We start from the raw sequence: 27,036 nt of genomic DNA, 5'->3' as shown, positions 1-27,036 counted from the left end.
CTTTTCATGACTCTTCTGATCCTGTAGATACTCATGATGCCAGAATGAAGGACTGCTGTGCTATTGAAAGGACTGCCACTGTGTTGGACTGCTGCACTGAAAAATGCTGCCCTGCTGCCATCTTGCCTGGGTGAGAAGGACTGGACCTGTATCTGTTGAACCAAGGACCCCAAAGTGAGTCCAAGGGCTAGTTGGCTGGCCTCCTCATTTGATCCTCAGGGACAAAAGTCTCCAATAACCTTAAAATGAGCACCAAAACTCTGCCATCCATGAGTCCTGCCCTGCCAAGTGAGCCAACCCCAGTCCTGAACCCTTAGAAGTGGGCATGAAGGTGCTCTGCCAGCCCATCCGTGGACCCATACAGAAGCAAAGCATCGCCTCTGCTGAGCAGTGCAAACACGACCAGAACCTAATTGTATTCTGTTCAGTGGGCCTAACTGGGTCCCTTTAGCTGACCAATGCTCCATCCCTGTCGGCCTGAACTTATGACCTTGTCTCAGTCTGGTGCGAACAGATATCCACAGTTTGCGATTTTTGAACAAATTTCACTGAACTCTATTAACCTGCGTATATTCAGTTCTACAGATCTGATTTTGTCATTTTGGTCTTGTTTTATTTAGTAAAGAATAGTCTATTTTTCTAAATCTTATTTGGGATTCTTTTGTGGTGTGTGTTCACTGTGTTACTGTTTGAAGTGTTGCAAAAGTTTGTACACATTGCCTCTCAGTTAAGCCTGGCTGCTCAGAGCCAAACTAGCAGGAAGTTGAGCACAGGTTAATTTAGGGTTTGCTTTTGACTTCACCATGACAAAGATTGTGGTTTCTGCTTGAGTAGGGCCTCATTCCTCCCCTCAACCAGCAACCCAATTTCTTACAATATACATTAATTCTTAGTAAAACAGCCTGATGGGAGAAGCGGTTGGTTTCATCAACACAAAAGAAAATGCTGGTGCCATTTCAGGTTCTAGCCTTATGCTGGCAAAAGTAAGAGAGACTCTTATATGCATATATTTAAATAACTCGCTGCCTGGGACACTGAACTTAATGACAACAGAAGGGAAGATTTTGAGTATACAATATTCATTGAACCTAAGTAGGAATTTTAGATAGGAAGTAGCCCATACTGAATTGGTTCACATATTAAAACCTCAATCATTAGGGCCTTATTCAGTACAGGATATCCATGCAGTGTTGGGATTTTACAATACCTGTAGATGTGTTGCCAAACCAGTATATATGTCCTGGTGACTTTAAACTTCATGTTAGGGTGTCACACTGGATAAATAAACAAAAAATCTAAATGAGGGAGGCGTAGAGAAAAATATATATTAGAGTATGAGAATGTGTTACAATTACCTAGTATTAACTTAGGTATTCAAGTGTCTGTTGTCCTAAATAAATGTAGACATTGCAACTCTAACTTTGAAGCAAAAGATTTCAGGATTTTGGGAGATACAACATCTTTGGAAGTTTAATCATTTTAGTGAGATTAGCCTGCCCACCAATGTGAGAGGAAGATGGCTGCCGTGAGAGTAGCCAAGAATTTGCTCACCACTTGAGCTTGAGCTCCCGGCTGTTTTACTCCCAGCACAATGGTGTTTGTTGCAAGGAGAGGTCAAGGTGTATGAAATTGAAAAACACTGTATTTGCATAACAGGAAAGGGGATATTTCAATGTTGGTGGTGATAATTTGAGTGCAGCCTCTAGACTTTATCAAGGCGAGAAGAAGAATGCAAACTGCTATTTTCAAGTAAGAGAAAAGCATTCTTACATTTACTTTGTGCGGTGATAGCACATTGTTTTCAGACTAGCCCAATGCATAGTGAGTAGACAACCAGCCTCGGTCGGTAGTAGGAGTACCTGCAGGGCGGTGACGTGGGGAGGGGTAGGGGCAGGGTGGGGGGTAGTAAACTATGGATTACGGAGGTTTACAGGTAAGTTAACATATAAATTAATAAAACGAATTTCGTTGCGTGCACTGCATCGCATTTGGGGATGCAATGCACACAACTAAATTTGTGTGCAGGTACTCCTACTACTGACCGCGGCTGTAGACAACCAAGTTTCTTGCTTGTTACCTGCTAGCAAATTGTTTATGAGGCGAATGTGATCTTTTTTCATACTTTGCCTGGTAACTGGAGTGGCCCTGTGGAGGTGCAGAGCGAGGTCCCAGGCAACATTTTTGCGAAGCCTAATTACATGAAACACTGGAAGCATATATAAATATTGTGTAAGACAGTTATTTCAGAAGACATCTGTGTGATCTCTTTGCTAGAAACCTAATATAAACAAGTACAGAAATCAAAGGATCACCCCTTAAAAAAACACCATACTACTGCAGTTTCCCATTGTGCGCCAGAAGGTAGAAATTGTGAGAGGAAGAAAAACGACTAAAGAACACAACTTAAAAAAAGAAAGTGCTACAAGGATATATGTAAAACTCCTCTGAAGAACTTTCTAGTAGCTGAGGAGAGGCAACTGGTGGTGTGATGGGAAGACTGGGAAGAACATTATGACTGAGGGAAATCAGTGCAGGATAATCAGGCCATACCTAATTCTGATAATTCAAAAGAAGCTGAAGAATGTAATGTTGGCCAGATAGAGAATGTACAGGATACTGGGACGTCAGAATAGAATATACTCTTCCCAAGTGTAATTACCGGTGTGACGGAGCTCGACTTATCAACACTGTCAATTCACGGGTTGGCACTTTATAGTTTTCAGTTGAAATACTGACTGAATAGATAAATCATCAACTAAACAAGCAACCAATCAATACTTAGAGCCAAAAGTTAATAGATAAGATGTTGAGTGCAAAATGGACAAGCAAGTAAACCATATTTTATGAAGAATACATGGCACAACTGGTCTTATGCTGGGGAATGAAGAGGTGAATAGAACTAGTATGAGAGTTATGAAAGCTACAGTTAATACTCATGATCTGTTGCCTACTCAAAATCTACCACTCAGCAACCCCTGATTATGCTACTTGCATTAAAGTTATAGATTTTGGTTGCTGTATCTTTTCAATGATTCTATCTGCACTAGTGATCTAGAGGACTCTGGGTATGAAAAGCAAATAACAAATTCACATAAAAAGCCAGATTGGAGAGATCTAACAGAAAATGTAAGGCTCATGGTGTAATTAATCAAAGGATGATAAAAATCACACATCAAGAGGACACATCTCTCAAATTTTAAAGAGGTCATGGAACAGAAATCAAAACTAGACAAAAAAGTTCATGAGAGATCAATATACAATTATGCATGGGGATGTCATATGAATAATATTCTTGTGCACTCTTTTTTTAAATGTTAAATGGATAAATGCATGTATCAAATGATATAAGATTAAAGGAATAGATTTCACATGTTATGTCTACCTCCAGAAAACAAGGGTTGCCTATCAAGATCAAAATATCTACTTAGGATTAGGGGCGAAAACCTTTTACACTTCTTTCCAAAATGTTTTGTTCTACATTTCCATTATATTTTTCTCTTAAAGTTTTACACAGTGTTTTATACACTCAGGGCTGTTAGGTCATTATCACAATAAAGTTTGGCAAATTTGAATTACATATCTGTTCTATTTACGACACCAATGCTCACATGCCAACACCATGTATATGAGTTCAAGAGAAACTCCTAACTCCTACTGAAACTTTTAATACAGCTAGGGATGTCAATACTGTTATTTACAAATATAGGTGTGTATCTCACAAAAAGTGATGAAATGCTTATGTCCTAAGAGGGAGACATGTGTGTATGAGGAAGGGAGGCCAAGAAAATAATTCTTTTAAAGACGAGAACCCTCACTCACCCGAGGGTGACATGCTTCATCATTGGGTCCCCTCTTGCACACTGTAACCGCAAGGTATACAGTGTGAGCTACAACTCTCAAAAAAGGGACAAGAGAGGAGCGTGAGGTGTTTTAATGGGGATATCCAAAGTGACAGGGGGAGTAAGGGGCAGAGTGTGAAAAGAAACAGTGTGTAGGTAAGTAAAACTAGCTACAGGGTAACAAAATCAATTTTAATAGTAGTTCCCATCAGCTAGGATTAAAATGAGGTGATCTAGGATTAACAAAATATCCTAGTAATTGGTGGTCGACATGTTTCTGCCAGATGACTTAATTGTTCGCGGCATTCATCAGGACCTCTCAATATATCACTCTGCTCGTATAATCAAAATTAATGAGTTACAGACCATACTCGTTGGTAGGTAATAAATGACAAAAGGACCAGCTGCAGTCCGGTACAATGTCTCTGAAAAAAATAACAGTTCATTGTCATTTATACCAACTTAAAAGGTCAACCTCCACATACCAAAAGAAACACCACACTCGTGATATGTGTTGCACACGTGATTAAAACACAAAACATTCTGGTGAGTAAGTATTATCTAGGAACTCACCTAGGGGTAATATTAATTTACCTCTACCTTGCGACGAATGGTGCTAAAGAGCACAGATTGCTAAAAAGATAAAAGACTGGTTCAGAATGGTTTGCACAAGTTGCACGAAAAAACATATAGACTAATAGATAAGTATTGCTCTCAATCGATGTAGTATGGCGAGCACTATCTAGAATTCACCCAAACAGCAGTATTTCAAATAAAAATAGGCTTATTCTCATGTCCCAAAGGAAAGGGGAGGGGACGATGGAGGGGTGTGACACGCATTCACTTCATGCCACGTCTCACATGTAAATGTAAGGGACATATTGTGTGCCAAATCACAATCGTATGTATGTAAAAACACATAAAAATCAATCTTCCCAACGAGTGGGTCCAGAGCGTCACTCGCCCGCTCCCAGCTCTTAGAATCATAAAGTTTGACACTACAGGTAAAGTTAGTGGAAACTGCGCTAACCCGCTTTGAAAATGCCCTTGATAACCCCGACATCCATGACCTAACTGGTTGTACCCACTCACTCCAGGGCGTCACTCGCCCGCTCCCAGCTCTCGGAATTAAGGGGTTCCACAATGCAAGTAAAGTAAGTGACAAGGCACTCGATACCTCCAACACCCCTAACGCGCGAACCCGGAAGTGCAGCAAATAACTTCCGGGCAGCGCAGAATCATGGGAAGTGTAGTTCGCTTTTTGTATAGAGCTCTCGTTTTGCTGACTTTATGGCATACCACACGGAGGCAACACTAGACGTCCTGTGTCTGGCATTCTGTTGTACTTCGACACATTTTTTGTTAAACTGGTGATAACCATGACTATAGCCTCAATACGGCGCATAGTGCTGTATTCCAATCGCGTCTGGCGCCTCCGCCTTACAGCGAACTACACTTCCCATGATTCTGCGCTGCCCGGAAGTTATTTGCTGCACTTCCGGGTTCGCGCACTCACGAAGATACACGGGAACGCTCATAACCACTGCGAGACGCGTAGCTTCTCCCCAGCGGGTTGGTGCTCTAATTAGGCTGAGCCAGACTAACGAAAGGTAATTCAAGGAGTGACTGTTGTAAACCGGTATCGTTAGGGGTGTTGGAGGTATCGAGTGCCTTGTCACTTACTTTACTTGCATTGTGGAACCCCTTAATTCCGAGAGCTGGGAGCGGGCGAGTGACGCCCTGGAGTGAGTGGGTACAACCAGTTAGGTCATGGATGTCGGGGTTATCAAGGGCATTTTCAAAGCGGGTTAGCGCAGTTTCCACTAACTTTACCTGTAGTGTCAAACTTTATGATTCTAAGAGCTGGGAGCGGGCGAGTGACGCTCTGGACCCACTCGTTGGGAAGATTGATTTTTATGTGTTTTTACATACATACGATTGTGATTTGGCACACAATATGTCCCTTACATTTACATGTGAGACGTGGCATGAAGTGAATGCGTGTCACACCCCTCCATCGTCCCCTCCCCTTTCCTTTGGGACATGAGAATAAGCCTATTTTTATTTGAAATACTGCTGTTTGGGTGAATTCTAGATAGTGCTCGCCATACTACATCGATTGAGAGCAATACTTATCTATTAGTCTATATGTTTTTTCGTGCAACTTGTGCAAACCATTCTGAACCAGTCTTTTATCTTTTTAGCAATCTGTGCTCTTTAGCACCATTCGTCGCAAGGTAGAGGTAAATTAATATTACCCCTAGGTGAGTTCCTAGATAATACTTACTCACCAGAATGTTTTGTGTTTTAATCACGTGTGCAACACATATCACGTGTGTGGTGTTTCTTTTGGTATGTGGAGGTTGACCTTTTAAGTTGGTATAAATGACAATGAACTGTTATTTTTTTCAGAGACATTGTACCGGACTGCAGCTGGTCCTTTTGTCATTTATTACCTACCAACGAGTATGGTCTGTAACTCATTAATTTTGATTATACGAGCAGAGTGATATATTGAGAGGTCCTGATGAATGCCGCGAACAATTAAGTCATCTGGCAGAAACATGTCGACCACCAATTACTAGGATATTTTGTTAATCCTAGATCACCTCATTTTAATCCTAGCTGATGGGAACTACTATTAAAATTGATTTTGTTACCCTGTAGCTAGTTTTACTTACCTACACACTGTTTCTTTTCACACTCTGCCCCTTACTCCCCCTGTCACTTTGGATATCCCCATTAAAACACCTCACGCTCCTCTCTTGTCCCTTTTTTGAGAGTTGTAGCTCACACTGTATACCTTGCGGTTACAGTGTGCAAGAGGGGACCCAATGATGAAGCATGTCACCCTCGGGTGAGTGAGGGTTCTCGTCTTTAAAAGAATTATTTTCTTGGCCTCCCTTCCTCATACACACATGTCTCCCTCTTAGGACATAAGCATTTCATCACTTTTTGTGAGATACATTCATTTGGAGTCAGTGATGTCTGATGCTTTATTTTTCTCCATTATTCGTACCCCTTAGTGTGATATATATTTACAAATATAGACCACCAAGCAGCATGGTCATATGTCACAAATTAGAAATGTAATTTCTATATTGACAGAAATATTAGGTATTGCCAACTCTTGCAGATGGAGATATCCTAAGGATTATTTTTTTTTCTTCAGTCTATCAGCAAAATATTCTATGATTGAATCTTTTCTAATTATTCATACCCCATGAGAAGGCTCAACAGTCAAACATCATCCAGTTTGGGGATCAGATCATGCTTCAGTAACCTTAGATCTAAAATGAACATCAGAAGAGGTGGATAGATATGATGTAGCTCAATGACCATTTTACCAGGCAATGTTGCAGGATTAAACAGACATAAACAAAATTAGGGTTTTTATTAAGATATTTGTAGATGTCATTCAATTCCAGATGATATAATATGATATACTATGACAACAACTATTCAAGGCTTAGCAATACAATATATTTCACAAAAGCATGAACAAAGGATTAGTATAGAAAAATAACATATAGGCCAATTTGTAGCCCTGGAGAATAAACATGTACAATGTGAAGAATCCTATATATAATTTAATATGGGGGAGCAGGCTTATATTAGATCTTAAATTAGTTCATTATTTACTAGCAAAGCTAATCAACAGCTTAAATATTCTAGACACAAATGATATGAAGTTCAAGATAACGCTGGGACTTTTTTTTTTACTTTTCAGCCTCAAGATGGATACATAAGTCAGTCTATTAGAAAATTGTGGAACAAGAAGGGACTCTATTTAGCTACAACAATAATTAGCGCCAGTTTTTTAAATTGCTGTGAGAGGCTTGCTTAGTATATGATGCTCACTTATGTAAGTGTAGCGCCCTGTACCAATCCAGACGACCCTTATGGTGATTTTAGTGGTTAAGACAACCTTAGAAAGGCTCTCTAAGTGGTAGCTGTTGAGAGCAGCCTTCAGGCTTATTCTAGGAGGAGTGTAAAGCAGCTTGGTTTACCAGTATCCAATCTTTAGTATAGGCTGAGCGAAAATAGAGATTTATTACAGTCACTTCACTAACAGTATACAATATCACCTACCCGGAGAGATACTGACAATGCACACAATACTTCAAAATAGAACAGTAAGAAGCAATATTACACAGTGGTCCCCAAGGGAATCAAACCATATACAAAATTAGTGGACTGCGACCCACAACAGTAGATGAGACTATACCCAATAGAGGTAGGGAGTCTGGGACCCATGATACCATCCCAGGTGAGAGTCTAGGTGCCCCACAATAGTCTTACACCAAGAGGATACACAACCGCATACTCAATACTACTCAGGGTATCAAATCAAATCAAATCAAATCAGGGACGTTTGTATAGTGCACACATCACTCGGAAGTCTCATGGCGCTTGCAGATGGCTCTGATAGAAATGCTAGCTTAATTGTCAAATAGCCATGACATCAGCTTCTTACGAAAGTGGTTATGATCAGGGATGGTGCGTAAGTGTGAAGGAATTTTGTTCCATGATGCCGGGGCAAGTAAGAAGAAAGACTTGCCTCCTTTTCTAGCGGTGCGAATTCTGAGAAGGGTAAGCAGTGAATTGTGGCTGGCTAAAAGCATCCTACGTGGCTGGTACCAACTTAATTTTTTAGACCAGTATCTTGGGTCTTTTCCATACATATGCTTGTGTGTCAAACAAAGGATCTTAAAGAGAATTTGTTTTCTCACCGGGAGCCAGTGTGGGGATCTTAGACAGGGAGTAGAGGAAGATCTGGGCCGAAGGTCAAGAACCAGCCTAGCCGCAGTGTTCTGCAAGATTTGAAGTCTGTTCAAAAGGTTTTCATTCATTGAGAACAATAGGGCATTTCCATTGTCTACTCGATTTATTATTAGTCCCTGGACTAATGGTTTCCTAGCCTCAGTAGGAATCCTTTTGAAAACCTTTCGCAGGCTGCGCATCACTCCAAAACAGGTACCGATGATGTGGTTAATCTGGCTTTTCATGGACAATTGGTTGTCCATGTAGAAACCTAAATTTCGTACTGCTGGTTTAGAGATTGGACAAGGGCCAGGGTTAGGTGGTCACCAGTCGTGGGACCAGTGCTCCTGAGCCTTACCAAAAAGCATGATCTCCGACTTGCCTCCATTCAGTTGGAGGTGATTGGAGCACGTCCATCTGTTGATATGGGACATGCATTTTTTGAAACACTGCTTTGTTTCTGCAGGGTCTGGGCCAATGGTGATCAGAACCTGTGTGTCATCTGCATAAGATATGACATCAAAACTGTAAGATCTGATCACCTTGGCCAGAGGCATCATATGCAGGGTACATTGTGGTTGCAGTCTTGAAGAGGAAAGACCCTTCCCAGTGGACCCCGAAGAGACCCCGTTGAAGACGGAAGGTTGAGGAGCCACCAAACCAGTGGAAACCCTCAGACTCAGGATACCTACAACTACTGTCGATCACAATTGAGGACTTCAGGTAGAGACCGCTGTTGTAGAAGGATGAAAGACTCTCTTGGAGCCTGGGCGTGGGTTTGTGTCGTCAAGAACCTCAAAGCAGAGGGGACAGAGTCCATGCCACACGGGACATCCAGGAGGTACAGACAACGAAGGCCACTCAAGATCATTGAAGCAGGTTAGTTGATGAAGAGGCTTCAAGAATGGGTACACTGTACACTGAATCGGTAGCTCTGCCCGAGCCACCGGGAGGCTGATGACAACAGAATCGGTCCGTCCAACCAACCGTGTCAGCACGGGTCAGTTATAGTGGGGACAGACTCACCGACAGAACGTTTCAACGCATCTGACTCTGTTGGCACGAGTCGATCATACTAACCAAAGCGTTACTGGGTGATGAAGCGATGCAGAAACATGGTGAACAGGGGTTTGGTTGCAGGGCGTTCTACAAAGGATGCTGGCCTCAACTCGATGAGAGGACAGCTCAGACCTAGAGGGAATGAAGAACCACCACCTGTGTTGCTGAGCCTTGTGAGGTCCATTGGAGCCCAGGTTTGGCAGAATGGTCGTTCATTTTGGGGTGCCTGCGTATGTAGGGGAGTGACTTGTTCACTCCAAGGGAGATTCCTTTGGATGTCTTTAGATGTCCACAGGACCTGTATGGAGCACGGACACTGACGGTGCAGCAAATTTGCAGGACTACGAGGTCAGGAGTCGACAGAGTCTTCTCAGTTGCAGTCTCGGTCCCAAACTAAAGGATGATGCGATCAGCCCGGCACGGTCAGCACGACTCAGCCAGGATGTCCAGATGATCTCAGAAGAAGTGAGTTGGATCTGAATCGAATCTCACAATGAATATAGGGTCCCACCCACAGGTAAGTCCTTAAGTACCCTCAGGAGAGGGTTGGGAAGAACCAGGGGTCCCTCCCAGAGGAGAGGCTGGACAGTGGGGAGGATACTCCCCTTCCTTTGTCCAGTCTCACACCAGACCAGGAGTCATCGGCTCATTGAGCTGGTTTGAGCTGGAGTATGCAAGGAGGGCACCACATGTGCCCTTCCAGCAGACTATGTAGTGCCGGCAAGTGTCCCCACCCCGGCCTTATACACTAAATTCTGTCTGGGACGTGGTTACACCTCCCTGTGATAGGAAACCTATTGTCCTACCTTCCTCTGCTCGGGCTTTGTAAGATCAGTCCCGGGAGCATGGAGGGCCTCCTGGAGGGGCCCTTCAATGGATGGAATCCAACCTACAACACGGGATACGGTGTTAGGGTATGATTCCACCAAGTTTGATACCAAACATGCCCATGTTCATTTTAGCCAGTTTAAAGATGGTCCTCATGTAATAAACCATGGTCTCTCTATTTCATGATGGCTGATTCACTTACAAAGACTGGAGAATAAACTCCGGAGTTTGTAGGGGTGGTCTGCTCATGCAGGGCCACCCTCACACTCGGAACCAAGCACTCTGCCTTTGGAACTGAAAGGCATGCTAGAGGAGTGATTTATAGGTCTCAAGTGCAGTGAGTTTGAGAGATAAGGACAAATATCTCTTGTGAGTGGTGCATGCACCAATTCACACAGGCTGCAATGGCAGACCTGTAGTGGTAGTTTGGAGGGTCCCTCCTGGGTTTCATAATACATGCAGCAGCCTATAGGGGACCCCTGTGGTACCCATGCCCATAGGTACCTTAGTATCGTATACTTGGGACTTACCAGGGTGCCCCAGTAGACAAATATGAATGTACCAAGGTATTTACCATAATCAATTTAGAGAGGAAGCACAGTGACTGGGGTCCCAATTAGCAGGTTCTTAGTCAGACTAGTCAGAAAAGCAGTAGAACACCAGCAAAAAGTGAGGTAACCATGAAAGCAGATCCTACTTTCCTACAGTTACTATACTAATTTGTATAATATTGCAAAAAAAACAATACAACTCAAGAGTAAAGAACACTATGTGAATCAGATCACACTACCCTCCTTTAAGCAAGCCCACATAAACAGATGCACAGCTCCAGTCACTGTAACGTAACTCTAGGATGCAATCAAACCAACCCATTCAGCTAATGCAGCTGGGATGGATGCTTTACCAAACAAAATATAACAATTACTGATTAAGGAAATGATCTCCTTTTTTTGCAATAAATAAATGCAATATTCATAGGACCAACATTTTGATTGGATTACAGTCTTTCTTATAAAGGAGAAAACCCCTTTACAACTTAACTCATACCATCCAATATCACTGTTATGTGGCATATAAGTAACCTCAGGCAGTAGTATCTTTTAAGAGAACCTCCACAGCTCTAGTTAAAATCCTTTTTGATACCTGACAGTGGTGTCCACTGTCTCCTGCTCTGTGTGCATTTAATATGGGCTCTTCCTACGAAAAATGATAGAGTCCAGTGACATATGCCCTGTTGCATGTGGGGTAATGTCAAAGTTATGGCATAGGATGGTGATGATCTTATTGTTACACCCAGCTCTAATTTAACTATTCCCAGTATCAAGGCAGCTACTGCCTCCTTAGGGAAGTCTCTGTGTATAAGCTAAACAATGACAAGACACATATACTTTCTATTGGCCTTTCTCCCCAACAGACCAAATATTTGGTTAAAAAATAAAAATAAAATGGTGATTCAGCTTTTCGCCACCTTTGAGAACATTATTAGACACATCACAACCTCTTTTGAATGATTGTCATGCCTACTTGGCACATGAGACCTTAAAACTTACAATAGTGACCTACTTTTCCAGTGGCAACCTGGGCATTAACCTCTGTAAGAAAACAATGAGTAAGCAAGGACTCAACTACTGGTAAATAATTATTATTCAATTGATTCAATCACTGTAGACAATAAATGTGTGGAAAAGAAAATAGGTCTAAGCTAAACAATTCAGTATCAATAAATGTATTATCTATAAACAATGGTTCAGGACTGTGGAAGAGAAAAGTAAGTGCTTAGTAACTATTTCAAATATTACAATTGTCAATCTATCTAAAGTTATATGACTTGTACTAAAATAAATCTATTAAACAAAGTGTGGGCTTCTGTACATCTCAGGTCTTGCAATTGGGATTGGCCCATTCAGCACAGGGCGATTTTTTGCTTTTTGGATCACCTGCTTTTCGACTTTTTATTGTGTGTGCATCTCACTACATGTGTCTCACCAATGGTAATCACATGGCTGTGTATGTTTATCGCCAGTGTCTGCCTCTTAAGATAAGGCCGCTGCAACATAGCTAGGGTAAGCCCAGTAACTGTGGCCAGGTAGCCTGGCGCAGAGGGAACTCTGCAGGATTAAATATTAACCATGGAGTAGGCCTTATAATGTTATCATACCCTCATTGGAAAAGACAATGTGATTTACTGTTTTGTCTGTAGTGACACTTTATCACACAAATAGGGCACAAACCTCCTTAGAGTGAAGTTTTGCTTTTCCTTGGCCTGCAAAGCCCAGTCACATATCAAAATGGGGTGGAACATGTGCAAGAATATCATATCTGAGATTACCAAGAGGATGTCTGTGCAACTTGTTGGTCATCCAGGGTTGTCATATTTGTCTGGCTCAGCTCAGTATGAGAACCCAGACCTTTTTCCACGCTGCTGTGCCAAATTAATTATATTTCTCTCCAGCAGCAGTAACAAAGGCCACCCCACACAAAATAAGCAATTAATACTGCTTCCCTCAACATCTGGGGAGAAAAGGGTAGTGATAAAAATCTGCATTTGTTAATTACTAGCCACATTGCACCAGGCCTGGGGTCAGCCCAGACCCACTGAGCAAAGGAGGCATCCTAGACGACTGTAGCCAACACAGGATAGGGCTCCTCTTTGATCTTTTGGGGGGACATGCCCTGACAGTGATGTCAGCAAACGTAATCAGTGACACCTGGATGACACCATCTCAAGCTGCCCCAGCAGACTGTGCAAGAGGGTTGGACAGAGTGGAAAGGTGGATTTAATGCGACACCCTAGGATTGGCCAGGGGTGCCTGGCTTCTAGAACCTTCCAGCCCTTTTTATAAACTCTTGCACAAGGGGGAAAGATCTCTTGGATGATGCTGTTTGTGCTTCTTGCTGCTGGACCCTGGGACGGCGACAGCCATAGACAACCGGAAGGAGGAAAGTCCTGATGCCCAACAAGGACTAAGTATTCTATCTCAGTTGTTCCCAGGACCAGTGGGTCTCCCCAAGGGCCAGTGAGGCTGGCCCATTCACAATCTCTGATGGCCAGTTGGGGTTAAACCTTGGACTTCTGCACCCAGAGACAAACACCAGGAGGAAAGCTGGGGTAGGGAGCCAGTGGAAATTTAAAGGTTGGAAGGTCTGCTAAAACTGCTTCCGGTGGATAGAGCTCACCACCAATAGCAAAAGGAGCCCAAGATTGTCCAGATTGGGCCAATGGGGCCCAAGTTCTGGCATTTTTAACATTGGTAACCTTTTATCTTATGAGACAACACAGTGCCCAATTAACAAAGGTAAACATAGACATTTGGTCTGAACTTAGACCAAATGTCTAAGTTTAGGACTTTGAGAATTCTCAAAGGTCATTTATGAGTACTATCTTTATGTCTGCACTCTGGGTGGATATGTGCCCTGCGAGTGCAGACATAAAGTTACTATTAGCACTAGTAGCATTTAATTTACATGCCCTGGGTGTATGGTAAGCCAGTTTACAAGAGACTCACAATTACATGAAAAATGCCATACAGGTGTAACCCAATTATGCCATGTTTAGAGCACATGCACTTTAGCACTGGTCAGCAGTGGTAAAGTAGTCAGAGTCCTAAATCCAACAAAAAGAAAGTAGGAAAAATAAAAGGAGGAAGGCAAAAAGTGTGGGTGACCCTTCATAGAGGGCCATTTTCCAACACTAACCTTCTTGTGACTAACTGCCTGTAGAATTGCTACATGTAAAAAAGTGGACTATTTACTGGGGTGGATATAAGGCCACAAATCATTCAGGGTAAAAGACAGTTTCAGTAGCTCAGAGCTTGATGCAATCCCTGGTAGCTTTGGCACAGAGTAGACACACTTTTCTTGGTAAAATGTGTAAAGTGTTTAGCAGCAACAAACCAGTTCAAAAGTCATAACACAAAGCAATTACAACCCCACAAACAATTGTCTTTAAAAAACAAAAATATATTTTAAAGATTTAAAGCAAAAAAGAACCAACCAAAAAGTAAGTGTCAATCAAAATTTACTCTTCATTGTTGACTTGGACACAGGCACAATATCCAGCCAACTGGAAAGCAGGTCGGATACACCAAGCAGGTCACCCCAGTCGAAGATTTTCCCTTTTGAAGGGAAGTTGAAATCCTTTAGTGGGGCAAAGCCGTATCTGGCGAAATCCTCCCGAAGCTGGCTAGGCGTTGAATAAAGTCCTGATGAAGCCATGTTTACAGTGGGGTCATTTGCTCTACTAAAGTGCATACCTTAGATATTTTTTGTGTCTTTGCCCAGTCAAGATTTCTACCTTCAGACTTACTCTTTCTATGGAGCTCAAAATTCTTCAACTGGACAACCCTGAAGAAGTATCTGACAATGCCTGCTTGAATCGGACATCTTTCCTATGATGCCCCACTGACTCTCCTGAAGTCTTGGAAGCCCCAAACATTTACGAAGTCTCCAAGGACCTCAGGGACAGCACCTACGGGCCAGGACTTACGGCAGCAAAAGCCACCAGCATGGTCCAGTCACAAGGCCTCATGCAGCTTGTTTGTCTATGTAGCCACATATGAGACCCGAGTAATTTCCATGAGCCATTGTGTGTCTATGGTTTGTGGTGTTGAATGCATGATGCATAGAAAGAGGAAATAAAGTCTCTCTGTGGTAGACACACCAATATCACACAATTACAGCTTACAAACTTTAATAAATCTAGAATTGTCTGAATTCCATGGGTTCATTTTAGTGAATATGGGCCTAGGTTTGTATTTGTTACTAAAGATGTATCTGAATAGAATTAAACAACAGGGATGTTGTATGGTACAGTAGTCATAGTTATCTGCCTCTTTCAGATGCCACTGTGATGTTCACTCTAAAATTGGGTCAGAATTCTTAATCAGAAGCCAGTGCTTTGCTTTTTATAAAAAAAATTCTGAACCATTAAGAAGGTTGAATGTTTATTGTTTTTTCTTGATTCAAAAGGGTATTAGTTTCTAAGATAGACAGAGACCATTAATATTGATCATGTTATTTTTAGGAGGTAAGGGTGTTTCTTGTACATGCATAAGCTCTTTGGGGTGAAAAAGAGGGTTGTAGGGGTGGTTCCGTTCAAATTTCAGTTGCAAAACATTGATTCACTGCATAGTGAATCATGTTTTTATTCACTTTAATGGTGTATTTCTTGCACTATATACCATGGCCTAACTGGGAAGGTAAAAATGCCAATTAGAACTTAGCCAGTTTTACCATGTTTTAGAGGTCAGAGGACTTGCGCTGATGACTAGACAACATTGCCCCAGTGTTCAGAGTTCAAAAAGCAACATCCGTCCACAAAAATAGGGATGTCCACACAAAAGGAAGCACTTTCTCATTCTACACACTGTTTGAAGTTTAGTCATGATCAGGATTAACTTTTTCTCCTGCCAAAATAATATTTCTTGCTGCAGTACTACTTCAGAAGCTTTCCTCTGTGTGTTCCTATTTCTTCCAAGCGCTCACAAAAAAAACATGCTCTCTCATGACTTTAGCAGATTGATTCAAAGTATATAAGCCCCTATACCATTTCCTCATTCTATTTCCTATACCAATTCCTGATTCTAGTACTCAAATTCAACTACGGCTTTACCCTTTCATCTTACCTTGTTTCTGCTACCTCTCTCACCACCATGGCTGCACTCTTAGATCACAAACCCAACATTGCTCACTTATTTAAATCCCCTGCTCTTCCTCGAGATTCCCTTTTGCCAGTCTTCTATTGAAAAGTCCTACATTTAAGAGCTCGCTCCTTCTGAGCACTGGAAATAGTCATCAAGCACCACCACTCTGAACTCTGACCATTTCCTAACTTCCTTAATCCCCCTTGGCTGATGTCAATTAAACTAGATCTTATCATGAACACTCATTGGGATTTCGATGCATAGTATGGAAGTGCTATTATTGTCTTGTGATTTGGCACTCACTACCCCTCTCCCAAATGGTAGATTAATGTTACAATGCACCCCGCGGTTCTTTAGTAACATGGTAGGTAATCTCTATCCAATATTTCCGTTTGAGAAAAAAAAATGTACATGCACAAATGCCACATGGAATACTAATGAGGAGACATAGCTTGACTCTGATTTGAACTGGATTACGCATTGGCCTATAGGGAAATATTTTTCTGCCAATGGAAAGACACTGGCCTGTAACCGAGTATTAAAGAATTCTTGAGCTTCTTAGACGACTATTCTTAATGCATCAAGGAATAATCTCATTGGCAGGCAGTGCTGCTTCTTGCAAAATTATTGCTAGTCTTATCACTAGCCATCAAAGCAAGAATCTACTCTGTGTGATGGAAACTTGGCATCAACCTGCATTCATTCCCCATAGGATGGTGGATCCCAATCTCAGAATTAAGCTGATGTAAGCAACAGCACAAGGCAGAGTTGAATCCTCTTTTTAAATATGGGAACAATTTTATTTTTGATAATATAGGTATTCAACAAACATCTTTAGCATATCATTATAGGAAGTTAGGAAACTGACGTAAGTGATTCTCCATGCTAGAGTATTGGTTCATTGACATGGTACTTGCACATTAACAATTAGTTGATTCATGTACTGCTTCCTGAAGATGATATTCATAATGACTGACATACCAGAAGGAATGCTGGAAAAGCACCCACCCCTCTGGCACCTCACCATGAGCTGATAAAATAGCACCTTCTTCAGCTTATGGATACAATTATTTGAATTTTCTCCATATTAATAAAGATGTTCAGAATGTTTTTTCTCTTTCTGCGCTGAATCACTTGAGGTTGTCCAGCACCAATGCAGGCTCCCTTGAACCATGGAGCAAGGGTCCCTGAGTTACAGGCAGAATCATTTTGTGCATAAAGTAATACCTTCCTGCTCAAAAACAATGCAGAGTCATGTTCCTCCTTCGATGTGTGGTGCAGAATACATGATGCATAGAAAGAGGTAATAATGAGGAGAAAAAATATTTTTGTCCTTGTTACGTCTCTCTGTGGTAGACTTACCAATTTAACACAATACCAGCTTTACAAACCTTAATAAATCTGGAATTACGTGAAATCCATAAGAACATTTATGTAATATTGGCCTAGGTTTGCATTTGTTTCTGAATAGAATTAAACAACAGGGATGTTGTGGAGTATAGTAGTCATATGTATCTGCCTCTAGCAGATGTCGTTGTGATGGTCACTCAAAAATTGGGTCAGCATTCTTAATCAGAAGTCAGTGCTTTGCCTTTATAATATTTTTCTGACCTTTAAGAAGGTCGAAAGTTTATTGGTTGTTCTTGATTCAAAATGGCATTAGATTCTAAGATACAGACCGTTAGTATTGACAATGTTATTTTTAGAAGGCAATTGTGTTTCTTGTGCGTACATAAGCTTTTGGGGCAAAAAAGAAGGTAGGAGGGGAGGTTGCGATCAAATTTCGGTTGCAAAACATTGATACACTGGATAGTTAATCAGGATTTGGAAGTCACACCTACAACATGTCCCTTCCAAACACACAATTGGTGCAGGGTTCCAATCCCATTTTAGGAGTTGATAAACGTTCACTGATTCCTAGGTGGGATCACTACATTTAAAAAATCTGTTTTTGCTGCCAGACTCCCTGAATCAGAGTATGTACAACTGTGAAAATACTTTGTACATCTGGCCCCAGGTACCCTAACACAGAACAATCGAATGGGATTTTTCTAACAATGTTGCATCTAGAATTAAGTGAAGGAAAGAGAATGTTACTTTGGGTATGTGTAGAGGCTCAATTCCTTATTTTCTTTTTTTAATAATGGCTAATAAGCAACACTAAATTGGATAATCATAATGCCTACTATTTACAGTGCTTAGAAATAAACACCACATAAAAACTGTTGATATATTTAAGACATTTGAAACAGAAAAATCCTTTAAGTTTGGCCTAATGATGCGAAGACACCCACTGGTGCAGGGTTGTATTTTACAAAAATATTCAATTCAAACTGATAAAGAGAAACCTTGTTTAAGCAACAGCTAGAGAATGTACATATGGCTGAGTATGCATGAGTCCTGCATATGCTAATCACAAACTTGATATTACCCCTCACCTCCACCCCCTAGTTTTTATATGGTTGTCTTTGAATTTTGTAATCACAGCATAGATAGCCAGGTTAGACAGGAAGTGGCTGATTTACAAAATAATGTATGCACATGGAAAGTACTACTACAGTAGCACTCCTTTCCTACACCTCCATGTCTTTGTGAATTGGCCCCGAAATGTCCAAGTCTCTTATTAAAAGAGGAAAGCGGACACAGTCCTTTCTCTTTAAACTAATTTGTTAGACCTGGCATCACTGATGTCGGTTTCCCCTGTGCTTTTGCCTTTGCCTCCTGTTATTTTGCTGTGTGTTGGACTGCGTTTTGCTGGTCTAGATGCTTTGGGCACTTTGCCACTGCTGTTCAGTGCCAACGTGCAAGTGCTCTCTGTAAATTGTTGTTATGGATTGGTGATTCCATAATTGGCATATTTGATTTACTAGTCAGTCCTTAGTACAGTGCACTGTGTGTGCCCAGGGATGTAAATCAAATGCTGCTAGTGGGCCTGCAGCACTGATGTTGCCAACCACATAAGCAGCCTGTAAATGTACCTCAGACCTGCCACTGTGGTGTTTGTGCGCAGTTTGGTACTGCTATGTCGACATGGCAAGTGCATTCACTGGCCAGGCCCTAACCTTCCCTTTGCTTACATGTAAGTCACCCCTAAGGTAGGCTCAAGGTACCCCTGTGGGCAGGTTCCAGTGTATGTGAAATGTAGGGCATGCCCTGATGTGAGTAGCATGTCCTGATAGTGAAATACTGCCAATTTCGTTTTTCACTATTGAAAGGCTATCTGTCTCATGGGATAGAATGGGGAGTTTGCTCATAACATCTTATGAGCATTACTGCCCATGGGAACAAGATAGGAAAATTCAGTTTGATATGACTGAACTCAGCATGTTAAAATGCATCTTTTAGTGAGGGTGATTTTTACATTCTGGGTTTGAAAATACCACTTTTAGAAAGTAGGTATTTTTCAGCCTAACCATCCAGTGTGCCTCCTCTAGGTTGTGTATTGACTGTCTGGCTTTGGAGTGGCAGGTGCTGGGGATGTGCATTCTGTTCAGACAGCCACTTGGGGGGGGGGGGGTTAGGTGTGTCCTGCCTTTCCAGGGTGAGTCAGGGCTTGGCTGAATAGAAATGGGTTGCATTCAAAGTAGGGGCAGGATATTTATTTCACACCTAAATGGGCCTGGGCTGCCAAGGAAAATGCTGTCTCCACCTCCTTCCAGGAAGCTACACCAGAGAGGGCAGAACTGGTTTTGGCTGGGCAAAAAGCTTCTCTGACACAGAGTTAAGGATTTTGTATTCTAAAAAGAGGGGCCCAGACCACAAACATTTAGATCACTTCTGGTAATCAAGAGTAACCTTTGTCAAGAAGAAGAGCTGGGGAAACTGAGGAGAAATACTGCCCCTGTGCTGTTTGTTGTCTGGGGATGGCCTGCAGTGGCTACTTTCTGCCAAGGAAAGGTGAAGGAATGTGCTGTTTGCTGTGTCCCCTGCTTGAGGATGATCTCCAAGGGCTTGAAGAAGAGATTCCCTCCTGTTCTGAAGTCTCAGGGACACAAAAACTTTGTTTCCGCTGTCCTCCTGCATCTGAAACTGCATTTTCAGCTGCCACAGAGGGAAATTGCAGCACCAATGCCGACAGACGACGGCGCAACCTGCACTGAAGCCGTGGGACCATTTGTGAAGAGCCAGCGCACCTCCCCAACTTGCACCGTAGGCCTCACACCTGCTGACGCTGGGCCGCTTTGACTCCGAAAGCCATCACTGAGGCCGCTGCCTGTACCGGAGCCGAGGACACCGTTCATGATGCTCACAACACCTTGTCCTGACTCGCAACGCAGCTCTGACTTCAAACCGCCGGTGCTTCATAAACGCGGAGCCGATACTCGACGTGGGTGACTTTTAATCCATCAACACCACACCGCCATAAGGAACCAATGCCTCGCCACCAAAGTGATGTCACGTCCCCGGCACCAGTAAGGAACCAACGTCTCACCTGCCCGACAACAGTAAGGAACCAGCGCCTCACCGCCCCTGCATCAAAGTAAGGAACCGAGGCCTCACCTCCCCTGCGGTCATAAAGAACCGACGCATCACCTCCCCTGTGGTCATAAGGAACCGGACCGCCCGCTGCCAACAATGCATCACCTCCCCGATGCTGTGCACTGTTTTTTGTTTTCATCGTTTGCCAAGGTACTGTTCTCTGAGGGTCTGTGACTCCGCACCCGATGCAGCGCACCTCGCGGTCGGTGCCATACTTTGGGATATTCATCTGTCACGACCTCGTAATAACTCCAGGTTGAGTTATTTGTTGCTACAAGCTTTATTTCTGTGAATAACCTATTTTTTGAGGATATCTTTATTACTGCATTGTGAATTTTTGTCATTTTGGTCTTGTTTGGTTTTGATAAAGATTACTTATTTGTCTAAACTGGTGTGATGTCCATTTGTAGTGTTTTCACTGTGTTACTGTATGCATGTACAAATGCTTTACACACTGCCTCTGAGTTAAGCCTATCTGCTCATGCCAAGCTACCAAGGGAGTGAGAAGTGTATTCCCCTTACCCTGACTAGGAAGAAGGGTCCTTACTTGGACAAAGGTGCAAACCATTGCCAGCTAGAGGACCCCATTTGTAACATAATTGTAAAGAAATATTACCATTTTATTTGCGCTTTAGATGTTTCGGGTTCAGTTCACAAAGGCTTGTAAGGCACATGCAAGAGTATTACTAGAGTAGTACCTTTTATACTCTAAAATGTGATTGAGAATAGGCCCTATGACTTTCATATGGAAACACGTGGGCTGAGGGCCTGAATGTAGGCTTTTAGAATCTTTAAGAACAGGTATCTTATTCTGAGATATAGTTCCAAAGTCTCAGTAAATGTTATGTAATACCGGGATAATTCAAGAGTAGTTCAATTTCTTAAAGAGATTTCAATACTTTTACTACACTGGAAATACTGAACGTTTTCTTTGTATTTGGAATACAGATGTAAGAGTATTATTATTGCATGAGCTACACCTCTATCACAGTGTGAACAATGATGATAAAAATCCTGCACATTTTTATGACTATGCTCAGAGGTGCTCCACCTGTTGTTGCCCTACGCTTTCTGTGGTGTTTCGCACCTGGACCTTGCTTAATGTTACCAGACTCTGGGATCTGTGGAGTAAAGTTATTTTTCTCTTTTCTAATGTTCGCATGTAAATTATTTACTCGGCAGCTGTTTCGCATAATCTTCTGCCTGAGATACAGTTGGAAATTACAGTTTTGTGAATCCTTCAAGGGCACTTAGCAATGTAGTGAAGTGAAGATGAGAGTAGCAGTGGGCCAGGTCTCGCTTCCTTCACATTGGAATATTTACCAAGGCAGGGATTTGAATATACAACACGTGCATGCATAGTAAGCATGGCAGCAAGCAAACTTTCCTAATGTGGGTTAAATTTGTAATTAAGAAGATAGCTTTGGAACTCAGGCAAATGAGCGAGTTTATATTTTCAACAGAACTGAAAAACGCGACCAGCTGTTTTGAGGTTTTTTTAAGAGCTATGTGACGTAGTAGTGCACAGTGACATAGCATATGTGCCATGAGGCCTAACACAAGCAAGAAATATGGATCCTCCTTTAAATTGGTAGTAAAATACCTGTATTTTGGGAGGAGTGACCCCCCTCCCACCTATTGGCCCCAGCGCCACTGTTACCCTATTGATAACCACGCACCTTGGTTGTGCAGGGGCAACCTTAGAATAAAATCAAATGCATGGCACCAATGTGGCTCTTAATTTAAGCAGAATTTGAAAAAAAAACCTTGGAGCATATTCCCTACAAATTCACGCAATGCAGGCGGGCAGCAGGCAAAGTTGCTGCACTTGAATTGTGTGAAGGGGAGAGAGCTGAAAAGTGCCATATCTTTTCAGCTCTCTCCCTATGGCGATGCGCTTGAGGCTGCCTAGTGTCATTGTGCAAGGTTGCCTGTGTTATGGTAAGGATTCTTCTTATACATAAAGGAATAGCTTCCTCTCCAAAACAATTCTTAGAGACTTATTTATCTTTCTATGTGTGCTGCAGAAAGTGGCATACATGGAAAGAGGAAGTAACAAGTGGAAATAGCAATATTTCTTCTCATTACGCCGCTGTCAGGTAGGCACATTATTTTAACAAATACCCAATTTTACAAGTCTTTGTAATTCTGGGCATTTGACAAAATATATAAATGGGTGCATGGAAACTCCAATGATCCATCCATGTAACACTTCCTTGATGCAAAGTAATGCAATGCAGCACTATGCTCAGTTGTGTTACTTTGTATTTACTAAACCATGCAAAGCCACGTAAGTGACTTTGCATAGTTTAGTAAATAGCAAAAAGGATTTTGCATTGGGGCTGATGTGTTTAGACAAAATAGTGGATACAAAAATATTGTGTGAACAAAATATAATGTCAAGACTATCAAGGACAAAAATGTTGTGAAGTTAAGTTTGTATAGGTAAGCAAATCTGTACTTTATATAGAAATATATATATAATTAGTAAATCTATGCTTACCTATTTGCACTTATCTTCTCGATATGTTGGTCCTCTATTTTTTTGACACTAGGGGACTCAATATTCATAATATGGCGGGGGGTATCGCGGCGGATGCAAAGTCCGTCCGTCAGCTTTCTGCCGGTCGGCAATCATTCGATTGCTTGGCCACTAATATGGTGGCGTTGCTTAGCAGGCACCGCCAGCCATATTACACTGTGGGTGGTATACAGGTCCTTCCAGGGCAGCGATGCCGCCATGGAAGGGCTCGCGGGGATTGGCTTTGGAGGCCTGTTGTGGGACCCCGGGGGGAGGGGGGGTGCAATTGGGGTGTAGGGTACCCCCCTGCTGTTCCCTGCACCACATGGCAGGCACCGCGTGGTGCCTGCCACGTGGTACAGGGAAATGCCAGGCATTTGATTTTGACACTACGGCGGGTGCTGCTACTGCAGCACCCACCGCAATGTTAAAATGCGGGATGCGACTGCCAGAGTGGCGGTCGCATCCTAATTCGCGGTGCAGGACCGCCGCATGTATGGCGGCCAGTCCCAACACCACGAGGATGGCGGGCGGACTCAGGTCCACCCACCCTCCTAATAGGCTCCATTATTCTGTCCACAAGCTCTTTTTGTTTCCAATATTCTGTCAGAGACCCGGGGCTCTGCCACTAAATTGGCTTACATTTTTTACTCTTTTGTAGATTTTATCGAGCGGAAAGGAAGAGATATATATTGCCACTTTTGCGCAGAATGAATTTTAAACAGTGACTCCCAGCTCTATACTTTTTTTAAAGCTTACTGGATCCTTTCATGTGTTTTTGTCTGGCTTCCTTCATTCACTGTGCTCTAAAAATGAGGAATCAGACTTTGTCATGAGAAGCTAATTTGTGCATGTTTTCAGAGTTTTTATTCGTTTTTTTAACCATGTGTGTTTTCTTTTATCACGATCTGTGACTAATATTGTTATATGGAAATAATGATCAATGTAATCTTATAGAATGTATTTTATCTTCTATTTATGTAGTATACTTTTTATGCCATTGTCCTATTCACTGGTGAAATAAAGTGAAGTTGATGATGATGTTGACACAACACTGATGCAAAATCATAGTAAATCTGCACTACAGTAATGCTCATAGTAACACAGTGAAAACACCACAAATGGACACCACACCAGTTTAGAAAAATAAAGTATCTTTATCTAAACTTGACAAGACCAAAACAACAAAAATCCAGCATACACATTTAAAAATATGACTTTCAAAAGGTTTCAAGAACTTGTACAATAGAAATCTATGGCTGCGTGACTTTTCACCAAAGTACCTGATGTTGCGTCAAAGTTCACCAAGCCAAACAGCCACAGCGTCAGAGGAGGCAATGCGACAGTCCTGCTGCACGCAGAGGAAGGTTTGTGTCGATTCCGGTCTGTAGGGGGAGTGATGCGTCATTTCTTCTTGCCAGTTCCGGTCCACAGGTGATGCGACGGGGAACTTGCCACACAGGTACGATGCATGGAAATCTGGGATGCGTCGGTGATCGATGCGGCAGCGCTGCACGACGCTGCGTTGGGCCACTTCAGCTGTGATCGCTCAATGCGTTGATTCTTGCTGCAACAACAGTCACAGCGGCACGGCGATGCGTGGAAATTCTTCTTGTGAAGTGAAGTTGCGTTGGAAAAACAGCTGCAAGAAGAGGGATGCGTCAATTTCTGTAGTTCTATGAGTTTCTCCTCTCTTCCAGCTCCCAAACCACATCAATAACGTCCAGAGGTTCAAAACTGGCACAGGCACCTCAAGGCAGGTCAGAACTCACAACAGCAGAGTTCAGGGGAGCTGGGAGTAAATTCTTTGTGTCTCTGAGACTTCTGAACAGGAGGTCAGCTCACTCCAGGCCCTTGGAGATCTCCTTCAAGGTGGGGACACAGCACACAGCAAAGTCCTTCTCATTTCCTTGGCAGAAACAGCAACTGCAGGCCAACTCTAAACACAAAGCAAGGGCAGTACTTCTCCTCAGTCTCTTCAGCTCTTTTCCTCGGCAAAGGTTCCTCTTGAATTCCAGGAATGATCTAAAGACAGGGGTTTTAGGTCTCATACTTATATCCCAAAATGTCTTTGTTCTTTTTGTGCAAGGGGCTCTGAGCCCGGTTCAAACCAGTTCTGGGGGCACTCTGCAGTGCACAACAACAACCTTGTTAGTGTGGGCCTTGGTCCTAGACACACCACAGGGGAGTGGAGCCAGCATTGTGGGAGGCAGGCATAGCCCTATTCAGGTACAGGTGCTACTCCTCCCACCACTCCAAATGCAGATCAGGCCTATTCAGCCTAGTGCTGACTCATCCAGACTCCTGGAGCCATGGCACCTCCCCAGCCACTGTCACTCCAAAGCCAGGCAATCAATCCACAAACAGGTAGAGGCACACAGGAAGGTTGAACAAGAAAATAACCACTTTCTAAAAGTGGTATTTTCAAACACACAATTTAAAAACCATCTTTACTAAAAGATGTGTTATTAAATTCTGAGTTCAGGGGTACTAAACTCAATTTTTCCATCTTATCCCTATGGAAAGATAGACTTGTAAAATGTTACAAAGCATTCCCCATTCTCTCCTATGGGCAAGTTATCTTTCAATAGTGAAAAGAGAAATTGGCAGTATTTTACTATCAGGACATGTTACACACACTAGTACATGTCCTACCTTTCACATACACTGCACCCTGCCCAAGGGGGTACCTTGGGCCTACCATAGGGGTGTCCTATATGTAAGAAAAGGGAAGGGTAAGGCCTGGCAAATGAGTTCACTTGCCAAGTCGACATGGCAGTTAACAAACTGCGCACAGGCACTGGGGTGGCAGGCCTGAGACCTCTTTTCAGGGCTGCTCATGTGGGTGGCACAATCAGTGCTGCAAGCCCAAAAGTAGCATTTGATTTACCTGCCGTGGCACACTTAGCTCACTTTACTAGGGACCTACTGGTAAAACAAATATGCCAATCACAAAATCAATTTACGCAGGGAGCACTTGCCCTTTGACCAGCAGTTTAAAAGTGCCCAAAGCATCTAAGCCAGCAAAAACGAAATCCAGTACAGCATCAAAAACATAGGTAGTAGAGGCAAAAAGTCAGAGAAAACCACGCCAAGGATGCCAGGTCTACCAGTTAGCCTTAGAGCAGAATATTGACAGTGTTTAAGGTAGGGAGTACCACATTTTGGTTGCACTGGTTGCTGATGAATACGTTTGTGACAGTCAGTCATTTGATTACTTTTATGCACAAACTATTCTGTCATTTTCAATATCCAGTGTAAGTGGTAAAGTGGTAAAGGTGTACGTATTGTGATTTTTAACTTCCTGTTGTCTGTATTTCTGTAACATCTGTACAGTGAGAGAAAGGTGTTAGTGTGAGTGTGAGTAGACAGGGCTGTCAAATATATGAATGTCTTTTATCTGAATCTTATGGGCTACAGTGCAGTCTACGAACCTGAAGTGGAGCCCAGAGGAAAATTCTGATCTCTGTACAAATGTGAAATTGTACAAGAAAGGGAATTCTGTTTTTTTTAGTGAGCACAACACCTGTGCTCCACAGGTCAAACATGGTGCAATGTATTGGGAGCCAATGTGTGAAAAAAATTGGATGAATGCAAAATTCACTGTGGTAAATACCAAATCCACTTGTACTTCTGCATTTCGTTACCGGGACATAGCTTCTGGGGAAGTTTTTGGGGTGTTACCTCCCCAAATAAATGCATTCTTAGGGTGATAATTGGGTCTGTAGACCCGCAGTCGGGTCTACTGTTTCTCACTGCCCTGAAGGGTTTTTAACATGTTCATTTTTTAGATCAGGAAGTTAATTATATATATAGTGAATGGTTTACCAAAAAAGTAGCACATTTGCACCCATAGAAATACTCCTTGAATGGATGCAAATGTACTACTTCTGTAATTCATACA

The sequence above is a fragment of the Triturus cristatus genome, chromosome 4_2 (assembly GCF_964204655.1).
Source record: "Triturus cristatus chromosome 4_2, aTriCri1.1, whole genome shotgun sequence".
Taxonomy (NCBI): domain Eukaryota; kingdom Metazoa; phylum Chordata; class Amphibia; order Caudata; family Salamandridae; genus Triturus; species Triturus cristatus.
Note: the sequence above shows the minus strand (reverse complement) of the source record.